Below are 11,882 nucleotides of genomic sequence, written 5' to 3'. Positions count from 1 at the left end.
AGTATGGCCATTTTACTGTCAGCAAGCAGTCTCTAGTATGTCCATTGTGCTGTCAGCTAGCAGCCCCTAGTATGGCCATTTTACTGTCAGCTCGCAGCCTCAGTATGTCCATTTTACTGTCAGCTCGCAGCCTTGGTATGGCCATTTTACTGTCAGCGCGCAGCCTCAGAATTTCCATTTTACTGACAGCTAGCAGCCCCAATATTTCCATTTTACTGACAGCTAGCAGCCCCAGTATTTCCATTTTACTGACACCTAGCAGCCCCCAGTATTTCAATTTTATTGTCAGCTAGCAGCCCCTAGTATGTCCATTTTACTGTCAGCTACCAGCCTCCGTATGTCCATTTTACTGTCAGCTCGCAGCCTCAGTATGGCCATTTTACTGACAGCGCACAGCCTCAGTATGTCTATTTTACTGACAGGTGTCAGCCCATAGTATGTCCATTTTACTGTCAGCTCGCAACCTCAGTATGGCCATTTTACTGTAAGCTCGCAACCTCAGTATGGCCATTTTACTGTCAGCGCGCAGCCTCAGTATGTCCATTTTACTGACAGGTAGCAGCCCATAGTATGGCCATTTTACTGTCAGCAAGCAGTCTCTAGTATGTCCATTGTGCTGTCAGCTTAAGCAGGTCCTAGTATGGCCATTGTGCTGTCAGCTTGCAGCCCCTCGTATGTCCATTTTACTGACAGCTAGCGGTCCCCAGTATGTGCATTTTACTGTCAGCTAGCAGCCCCCAGTATTTCCATTTTACTGACACCTAGCAGCCCCCAGTATTTCCATTTTACTGACACCTAGCAGGCCCTGGTATGTCCATTTTACTGTCAGCTCGCAGCCTCACTATGTCCATTATACTATCAGCTCGCAGCCTCAGTATTTCCATTTTACTGACAGCTAGCAGCCCCTAGTATTTCCATTTTACTGTCAGCTAGCAGCCCCCATTAATTCCATTTCACTGTCAGCTAGGAGCCCCTAGTATTTCCATTTTACTGTCAGCTCGCAGCCCCTAGTATGTCCATTTTACTGTCAGTTCGCAGCCTCAGTATTTCCATTTGACTGGCAGCTAACAGCCCATAGTATGGCCATTTTACTGTCAGCAAGCAGTCTCTAGTATGTCCATTGTGCTGTCAGCTAGCAGCCCATAGTATGGCCATTTTACTGTCAGCAAGCAGCCTCAGTATTTCTATTTTACTGACAGCTAGCAGCCCCAAGTATTTCCATTTTACTGACAGCTAGCAGCCCCAGTATTTCCATTTTACTGTCAGCTAGCAGCCCCCAGTATTTTCGTTTTACTGACACCTAGCAGCCTCAGTATTTCAATTTTACTGTCAGCTAGCAGCCCCTAGTATGGCCATTTTACTGTCAGCTCGCAGCCTCAGTATGTCCATTTTACTGTCAGCTCGCAGCCTCAGTATGGCCATTTTACTGTCAGCGCGCAGCCTCAGTATTTCCATTTTACTGACAGCTAGCAGCCCCAATATTTCCATTTTACTGACAGCTAGCAGCCCCAGTATTTCCATTTTACTGACACCTAGCAGCCCCCAGTATTTCAATTTTATTGTCAGCTAGCAGCCCCTAGTATGTCCATTTTACTGTCAGCTAGCAGCCTCCGTATGTCCATTTTACTGTCAGCTCGCAGCCTCAGTTTGGCCATTTTACTGACAGCGCGCAGCCTCAGTATGTCTATTTTACTGACAGGTGTCAGCCCATAGTATGTCCATTTTACTGTCAGCTCGCAGCCTCAGTATGGCCATTTTACTGTCAGCGCGCAGCCTCAGTATTTCCATTTTACTGACAGCTAGCAGCCCCCAATATTTCCATTTTACTGACAGCTAGCAGCCCCAGTATTTCCATTTTACTGACACCTAGCAGCCCCCAGTATTTCAATTTTATTGTCAGCTAGCAGCCCCTAGTATGTCCATTTTACTGTCAGCTAGCAGCCTCCGTATGTCCATTTTACTGTCAGCTCGCAGCCTCAGTTTGGCCATTTTACTGACAGCGCGCAGCCTCAGTATGGCCATTTTACTGTCAGCTCGCAGCCTCAGTATGTCCATTTTACTGACAGGTAGCAGCCCATAGTATGGCCATTTTACTGTCAGCAAGAAGTCTCTAGTATGTCCATTGTGCTGTCAGCAAGCAGTCTCTAGTATGGCCATTGTGCTGTCAGCTTGCAGCCCCTCGTATGTCCATTTTACTGACAGCTAGCGGCCCCCATTATGTGCATTTTACTGTCAGCTAGCAGCCCCCAGTATTTCCATTTTACTGACACCTAGCAGCCCCCAGTATTTCCATTTTACTGACACCTAGCAGGCCCTGGTATGTCCATTTTACTGTCAGCTCGCAGCCTCAGTATGTCCACTATACTATCAGCTCGCAGCCTCAGTATTTCCATTTTACTGACAGCTAGCAGCCCCTAGTATTTCCATTTTACTGTCAGCTAGCAGCCCCCATTAATTCCATTTTACTGTCAGCTAGGAGCCCCTAGTATTTCCATTTTACTGTCAGCTCGCAGCCTCAGTATTTCCATTTTACTGACAGCTAGCAGCCCCCAGTATTTCCATTTTACTGACACCTAGCAGCCTCCACTATTTCCATTTTACTGACACCTAGCAGCCTCTAGTATTTCCATTTTACTGTCAGCTAGCAGCTCCTAGTATTTCCATTTTACTGTCAGCTCGCCGCCTCAGTATGTCTATTTTACTGTCAGCTCGCAGCCTCAGTATGTCCATTTTACTGACAGCTCGCAGACTCTGTATGTCCATTTTACTGTCAGCGCGCAGCCTCAGTGTTTCCATTTTACTGGCAGGTAGCAGCCCATAGTATGGCCATTTTACTGTCAGCTCGCAGCCTCAGTATGTCTATTTTACAGTCCGCTCGCAGCCTCAGTATGGCCATTTTACTGTCAGCGCGCAGCCTCAGTATTTCCATTTTACTGACAGGTAGGAGCCCATAGTATGGCCATTTTACTGTCAGCAAGCAGTCTCTAGTATGTCTAGTGTGCTGTCAGCTAGCAGCCCCTAGTATGTCCATTTTACTGTCAGCTCGAAGCCTCAGTATTTCCATTTTACTGACAGCTAGCAGCCCCCAGTATTTCCATTTTACTGTCAGCTAGCAGCCCCCAGTATTTCCATTTTACTGTCAGCTAGGAGCCCCTAGTATTTCCATTTTACTGTCAGCTCGCAGCCCCTAGTATGTCCATTTTACTGTCAGTTCGCAGCCTCAGTATTTCCATTTTACTGACAGCTAGCAGCCCCAGTATTTCCATTTTACTGTCAGCTAGCAGCCCCCAGTATTTCCGTTTTACTGACACCAAGCAGCCCCCAGTATTTCAATTTTACTGTCAGCTAGCAGCCCCTAGTATGTCCATTTTACTATCAGCTCGCAGCCTCAGTATGTCTATTTTACTGTCAGCGCGCAGCCTCAGTATTTCCATTTTACTGACAGGTAGCAGCCCATAGTATGACCATTTTACTGTCAGCTCGCAGCCTCAGTATGTCCATTTTACTGTCAGCTCGCAGCCCCTAGTATGTCCAATTTACTGTCAGCCAGCAGCCCCCTGTATGTCCATTTTACTGTCAGCTCGCAGCCTCAGTATGTCTATTTTACTGACAGCTCGCAGCCCCTCAGTATGTCCATTTTACTGTCAGCGCACAGCCTCAGTATTTCCATTTTACTGGCAGGTATGGTATGGCCATTTTACTGTCAGCTCGCAGCCTCAGTATGTCCATTTTACTGTCAGCTCGCAGCCTCAGTATGGCCATTTTACTGTCAGCGCGCAGCCTCAGTATTTCCATTTTACTGACAGGTAGCAGCCCATAGTATGGCCATTTTACTGTCAGCAAGCAGTCTCTAGTATGTCCATTGTGCTGTCAGCCAGCAGCCCCTAGTATGTCCATTTTACTGTCAGCTCGAAGACTCAGTATGTCCATTTTACTGTCAGCTAGCAGCCCCTAGTATTTCCATTTTACTGTCAGCTCGCAGCCCCTAGTATGTCCATTTTACTGTCAGTTCGCAGCCTCAGTATTTCCATTTTACTGGCAGCTAGCAGCCCATAGTATGGCCATTTTACTGTCAGCAAGCAGTCTCCAGTATGTCCATTGTGCTGTCAGCTAGCAGCCCCTAGTATGGCCATTTTACTGTCAGCTCGCAGCCTCAGTATGTCCATTTTACTGTCAGCTCGCAGCCTCAGTATGGCCATTTTACTGTCAGCGCGCAGCCTCACAATTTCCATTTTACTGTCAGCTAGCAGCCCCAATATTTCCATTTTACTGACAGCTAGCAGCCCCAGTATTTCCATTTTACTGACACCTAGCAGCCCCCAGTATTTCAATTTTATTGTCAGCTAGCAGCCCCTAGTATGTCCATTTTACTGTCAGCTAGCAGCCTCCGTATGTCCATTTTACTGTCAGCTCGCAGCCTCAGTATGGCCATTTTACTGACAGCGCGCAGCCTCAGTATGTCTATTTTACTGACAGGTGTCAGCCCATAGTATGTCCATTTTACTGTCAGCTCGCAACCTCAGTATGGCCATTTTACTGTCAGCTCGCAACCTCAGTATGGCCATTTTACTGTCAGCGCGCAGCCTCAGTATGTCCATTTTACTGACAGGTAGCAGCCCATAGTATGGCCATTTTACTGTCAGCAGGAAGTCTCTAGTATGTCCATTGTGCTGTCAGCAAGCAGTCTCTAGTATGGCCATTGTGCTGTCAGCTTGCAGCCCCTCGTATGTCCATTTTACTGACAGCTAGCGGCCCCCAGTATGTGCATTTTACTGTCAGCTAGCAGCCCCCAGTATTTCCATTTTACTGACACCTAGCAGCCCCCAGTATTTCCATTTTACTGACACCTAGCAGGCCCTGGTATGTCCATTTTACTGCTCAGCTATGCAGCCCAGCCCTCAGTATTTTACTAATTCCATTTTACTGTCAGCTAGCAGCCCCTAGTATTTTACTGTCAGCCAGAGCCCATTTTACTGTCAGCTCTGCAGCCCCTAGTATGTCCATTTTACTGTCAGTTCGCAGCCTCAGTATTTCCATTTGACTGGCAGCTAGCAGCCAATAGTATGGCCATTTTACTGTCAGCAAGCAGTCTCTAGTATGTCCATTGTGCTGTCAGCTAGCAGCCCATAGTATGGCCATTTTACTGTCAGCAAGCAGTCTCTAGTATGTCCATTGTGCTGTCAGCTAGCAGCCCCAAGTATGTCCATTTTACTGTCAGCTAGCAGCCTCAGTATTTCTATTTTACTGTCAGCTCGCAGCCCCAAGTATTTCCATTTTACTGACAGCTAGCAGCCCCAGTATTTCCATTTTACTGTCAGCTAGCAGCCCCCAGTATTTCCGTTTTACTGACACCTAGCAGCCTCAGTATTTCAATTTTACTGTCAGCTAGCAGCCCCTAGTATGGCCATTTTACTGTCAGCTCGCAGCCTCAGTATGTCCATTTTACTGTCAGCTCGCAGCCTCAGTATGGCCATTTTACTGTCGGCGCACAGCCTCAGTATTTCCATTTTACTGACAGCTAGCAGCCCCCAATATTTCCATTTTACTGACAGCTAGCAGCCCCAGTATTTCCATTTTACTGACACCTAGCAGCCCCCAGTATTTCAATTTTATTGTCAGCTACCAGCCCCTAGTATGTCCATTTTACTGTCAGCTAGCAGCCTCCGTATGTCCATTTTACTGTCAGCTCGCAGCCTCAGTTTGGCCATTTTACTGACAGCGCGCAGCCTCAGTATGTCTATTTTACTGACAGGTGTCAGCCCATAGTATGTCCATTTTACTGTCAGCTCGCAACCTCAGTATGGCCATTTTACTGTAAGCTCGCAGCCTCAGTATGGCCATTTTACTGTCAGCGCGCAGCCTCAGTATGTCCATTTTACTGACAGGTAGCAGCCCATAGTATGGCCATTTTACTGTCAGCAAGAAGTCTCTAGTATGTCCATTGTGCTGTCAGCAAGCAGTCTCTAGTATGGCCATTGTGCTGTCAGCTTGCAGCCCCTCGTATGTCCATTTTACTGACAGCTAGCGGCCCCCATTATGTGCATTTTACTGTCAGCTAGCAGCCCCCAGTATTTCCATTTTACTGACACCAAGCAGCCCCCAGTATTTCCATTTTACTGACACCTAGCAGGCCCTGGCATGTCCATTTTACTGTCAGCTCGCAGCCTCAGTATGTCTACTATACTATCAGCTCGCAGCCTCAGTATTTCCATTTTACTGACAGCTAGCAGCCCCTAGTATTTCCATTTTACTGTCAGCTAGCAGGCCCCATTAATTCCATTTTACTGTCAGCTAGGAGCCCCTAGTATGTCCATTTTACTGTCAGCTCGCAGCCTCAGTATTTCCATTTTACTGACAGCTAGCAGCCCCCAGTATTTCCATTTTACTGACACCTAGCAGCCTCCACTATTTCCATTTTACTGACACCTAGCAGCCTCTAGTATTTCCATTTTACTGTCAGCTAGCAGCTCCTAGTATTTCCATTTTACTGTCAGCTCGCAGCCTCAGTATGTCTATTTTACTGTCAGCTCGCAGCCTCAGTATGTCCATTTTACTGTCAGCGCACAGCCTCAGTATGTCCATTTTACTGACAGCTCGCAGACTCTGTATGTCCATTTTACTGTCAGCGCGCAGCCTCAGTGTTTCCATTTTACTGGCGGGTATTATGGCCATTTTACTGACTCGCAGGTATGTCTATTTTACTGCCCATCAGTATGGCCATTTTACTGTCAGCAAGCAGTCTTTACTGACGGGTAGTATGTCAGCAAGCAGTCTCTAGTATGTCTGCTGTCAGCTAGCAGCCCCTAGTATGTCCATTTTACTGTCAGCTCGAAGCCTCAGTATTTCCATTTTACTGACAGCTAGCAGCCCCCAGTATTTCCATTTTACTGTCAGCTAGCAGCCCCCAGTATTTCCATTTTACTGTCAGCTAGGAGCCCCTAGTATTTGAACTTTACTGTCAGCTCGCAGCCCCTAGTATGTCCATTTTACTGTCAATTCGTAGCCTCAGTATTTCCATTTTACTGACAGCTAGCAGCCCCAGTATTTCCATTTCACTGTCAGCTAGCAGCCCCAGTATTTCCGTTTTACTGACACCAAGCAGCCCCCAGTATTTCAATTTTACTGTCAGCTAGCAGCCCCTAGTATGTCCATTTTACTATCAGCTCGCAGCCTCAGTATGTCTATTTTACTGTCAGCGCGCAGCCTCAGTATTTCCATTTTACTGACAGGTAGCAGCCCATAGTATGGCCATTTTACTGTCAGCAAGCAGTCTCTAGTATGTCCATTTTGCTGTCAGCTCGCAGCCTCTGTATGTCTATTTTACTGACAGCGCGCAGCCTCAGTATGTCCATTTTACTGGCAGGTAGCAGCCCATAGTATGACCATTTTACTGTCAGCTCGCAGCCTCAGTATGGCCATTTTACTGTCAGCGCGCAGCCTCAGTATGTCCATTTTACTGACAGGTTGCAGCCCATAGTATGGCCATTTTACTGTTAGCTCGCAGCCTCAGTATGGTCATTTTACTGTACGCTCGCAACCTCAGTATGGCCATTTTACTGTCAGCGCGCAGCCTCAGTATGTCCATTTTACTGACAGGTTGCAGCCCATAGTATGGCCATTTTACTGTCAGCAAGCAGTCTCTAGTATGTCCATTGTGCTGTCAGCAAGCAGTCTCTAGTATGTCCATTGTGCTGTCAGCTAGCAGCCCCTCGTATGTCCATTTTACTGACAGCTAGCGGCCCCCAGTATGTGCATTTTACTGTCAGCTAGCAGCCTCTATTATGTCCATTTTGGTGTCAGCAAGCAGCCCCCAGTATTTCCATTTTACTGTCAGCTACCAGCCTCTAGTATGTCGATTTTGGTGTCAGCAAACAGCCCCAAGTATTTCCTTTTACTGACAGCTAGCAGCCGCTAGTATGTCCATTTTACTGTCAGCTAGCAGCCCCTAGTCTGTCCATTCTACTGTCAGCACACAGCCACCAGTATGTCCATTTTACTGTAAGCTCGCAGCCTCAGTATGGCCATTTTACTGTCAGCGCGCAGCCTCAGTATTTCCATTTTACTGAGAGGTAGCAGCCCATCGTATGGCCATTTTACTGTCAGCAAGCAGTCTCTAGTATGTCCATTTTACTGTCAGCTCGCAGCCTCAGTATGTCCATTTTACTGACAGCGCGCAGCCTCAGTATTTCCATTTTACTGGCAGGTAGCAGCCCATAGTATGGCCATTTTACTGTCAGCTCGCAGCCTCAGTATGGTCATTTTACTGTACGCTCGCAACCTCAGTATGGCCATTTTACTGTCAGCGCGCAGCCTCAGTATTTCCATTTTACTGACAGGTAGCAGCCCATAGTATGGCCATTTTACTGTCAGCAAGCAGTCTCTAGTATGTCCATTGTGCTGTCAGCAAGCAGTCTCTAGTATGTCCATTGTGCTGTCAGCTAGCAGCCCCTAGTATTTCCATTTTACTGACAGCTAGCAGCCCCCAGTATGTGCATTTTACTGTAAGCAAGCAGCCTCTTTTATGTCCATTTTGGTGTCAGCAAGCAGCTCCCAGTATTTCCATTTTACTGTCAGCTACCAGCCTCTAGTATGTCGATTTTGGTGTCAGCAAACAACCCCAAGTATTTCCTTTTACTGACAGCTAGCAGCCGCTAGTATGTCCATTTTCCTGTCAGCTAGCAGCCCATAGTCTGTCCATTTTACTGTCAGCAAGCAGCCACCAGTATGTCCATTTTACTGTCTGCTAGCAGCCCCAGTATGTCCATTTTACTGATACCGAGCAGCCCCCAGTATGTCTATTTTGGTGTCAGCAAGCAGCCCCCAGTATTTCCATTTTATTGTCAGCTAGCCGCCCCTAGTATTTCCATTTTACTGTCAGCTTGCAGCCCCTAGTATGTACATTTTACTGTCAGCTGGCAGCCTCGGTATTTCCATTTTACTGTCAGCTGGCAGCCTCTAATATTTTCATTTTACTGTCAGCTCGCAGCCCCAGTATGTCCATTTTACTGACAGCGAGCATCCCCTGGTATGTCCATTTTAGTGTTTGCTAGCAGCTCTAGTATGTCAATGTTACTGTCTTCTAGCAGCCACCAGTATGTCCAACTTGCCCTGCTCGCCTTTGAAATTGGAGGTTTCATCATTGAACCAAGCAAAGAAACACGAAATCTGGGATTTGTATTTGACACAGCTATGAATGCCGAGTCCCATGTAAACAAAGAATGCAAACATAATAGATTTATAAATCTTAAGACCGTAACATCTCTAATTTGGGCTGTGTTGTCTCCCATGTAGATCACTGTAATGATCACTCTTCTCCTTGGATTACCAAAGAAATTCATAACAAAGCTGCAGCGCGTTCAGAATTGTACAGCTAGAATTGTGACATAGACAAAGAAAGACAGCAATATTTCTCCAGTGCTAAAGAAACTTCATTGATTGGAGGTGGCATCCAGAATCACTTATAAAGTGTTGTTAACCTTCAAATCAAGGACAGGTCTAGCCCCTGTGTATTTCCAGGAATTCCTCCAGGAGTACAAGCCCGAGAGGTCTCTTAGATCCGTTGGAAAAGGCATTCTGTGTGTTCCACATGCAAGGAACACCACCAAAGGAGATCGATCCTTCGCCAGAGTCATGGAGCTGCCATTAAAACTGAGGCTTGTCAATAACTAATGTGAAAACACACCTTTTCTCTAAGACACAGTGGACATACATGTGACATGCTTCGTCTCAAAGCGCTTTAGAGCAGTTATACTGACTTGATTCTCGTGCTCTATGAATTCTTAGTTTATACAACATATGAATAGTGTCACGCAACTTGCGTAGTGTCTGTTGTTCCATCAAGTTAGATCCTAGATGATCCATCAAGCAGAGATGTGTTTTGATGTGTCCCTCGTGGCACTTGTGTTCCTTAATTGATTACTCATTGCGTTTACTTCTTAATAATAAATGGAGTTAACCACATCACTTGGCCTTCTAGCTAGCTAGTTGTTTTCCACTAGCTTTCTGATATAGGTAGTTGTCACAGCGACAGGACTAAATTATAAAAAGGGCACTTCAGGGCTCAACCTTAATGCCATTTTGTTGTTGTTGGGATTAGGTCTTATTGTTTCTCTGACTGAGCTGAGTTGTCGTTATTGTTTATGCAGTTGTCAAGGTGTGGTGTTAGGATTGTTAATCTCTTGGCGTAGTCCCGTAAGTTCGACGGGGTTAGTCCCACCTGTCCGGTTTGTTTGATGTGCCGACAGATAATCCCGGACAGGGGATTACCGTCTTGTCTTTGATGTACCGACTATAGTCTGTATTGGAAAGTTGAATACCGGACAAGTAGGAGTAATATAAGGTTATATCTTTATAAGGGTCAAAAAGGTTAAAAGGATAACAAATTTTTACAATAGTTTAATACTGCATTTAATTAACAATGCTTTAAAACATGACATTCTGAAATTCATAACATTATACATGTATACACAATAATGATACATATCAATAACCAGTAAGATGCGACACTGCATCCAGGTACTGTACAGAAGATTTCTGTCCCCTTAAAATTGTCTCTTATACATATCCAGTGCCTCCTCCAGTTGACGATATTTCCTTTTTTCATCTGGCGAGTGCCACGAGCTTGAAGTTGAAAGATAGTTATCTCAACAAAGGTCTGTTCTTGTTACAAGAATGAACATGAACTGGTTTCTGGATATTCTGGATGCAGGAATCATTGGCGATATTACATGCTTCATGTCAGTCATGCGTTTCACAACGGGTGACTTACACATGACGTCTCGAGGAACACGGGGTCGTAATTTGACAATAATTAGCCGAGCAGAGGAAAAAACGTTGTGCTTCACAGATGCCAGATATTCATAAAGATAATGACAACCAAGAAATGTAGGACTCGTTTCAACATTGTCGTTAGTCACCCGAAAACGTCTTTGTGAATCCGCGGTGATTCATCCTTGAGTTTGGCTTCAATCGGTTGACGGTTCTGTGGTCGATGAGGATGCGTCGTGATCCATTGATCCACAAGTGTCACAGGTGTTCTGTCTGCCTTATGTCTGGTGAGCAAGATGACCGTAGAAGATGGGCAAAAAAACCCTGTATCAATCTTGCACTACAGAGTTGTCATGCTGTAAGAGTGTTTCCAGTACATATGGCATCTGAGATTCCCAAGGGGATGATGACAGGTCATAAAATTCTGGTGTTTTCTACCGCAATTCTGCTATAATTTTCACAATAAACACAACAAACCATTCCTTGATATTACTTTACTCTGGAATCCTCCCATTGGCAGACGTTTTATAATATCTGATCATGCAATTATTCACATGAACTGCGGCTAAGATGATTATAATGGATTTTTCTTACGGACTAGAACATGTACATGTGCCTTCGACACTTATGCTTGTTACAAAGTCTGGAAAACCAGATCGAACATAATCACGCTTTAATGTGTCCTATCATATACAGACCCTGGCGTCTAATGCTGTTTCATGTAACCAAATACATGCTGCAGAGCACAAGATGGAATGGGGGAAAATGTCCTGCAGATGAACAAACCCCGACAGTTGTGGATGTAAATCTTGCAACAAGCACATTAATGTTAGATGGTTAAATAAAAACCCTTAATGACAGCAGGTAACAACCAAACTTGAAGCCTGTTAATAGAAAAGGTGAAAAACGGAGCAAGTGAACGTTCAACTGGGACCCTGATGAGTATTTAACCATTTAGGGGGACATCTTGTATAATGCAATACGAAGACAGGTTATATAGTTTCATCAGGCTGTTACATATTCGTATTCTTAGTCACTTATCTACCCAGTCATCATGTTGTTCCGGTGAAATAGATTTAGGCTCTAGAATGTTTTTATTGTTCTTCCTGGTGAGT

This window comes from Haliotis rubra, unplaced genomic scaffold, assembly GCF_003918875.1.
Source record: "Haliotis rubra isolate DU_JTF1 unplaced genomic scaffold, ASM391887v1 Scf97, whole genome shotgun sequence".
In the NCBI taxonomy this organism is placed as follows: domain Eukaryota; kingdom Metazoa; phylum Mollusca; class Gastropoda; order Lepetellida; family Haliotidae; genus Haliotis; species Haliotis rubra.
This window is presented reverse-complemented; position numbering follows the sequence as displayed.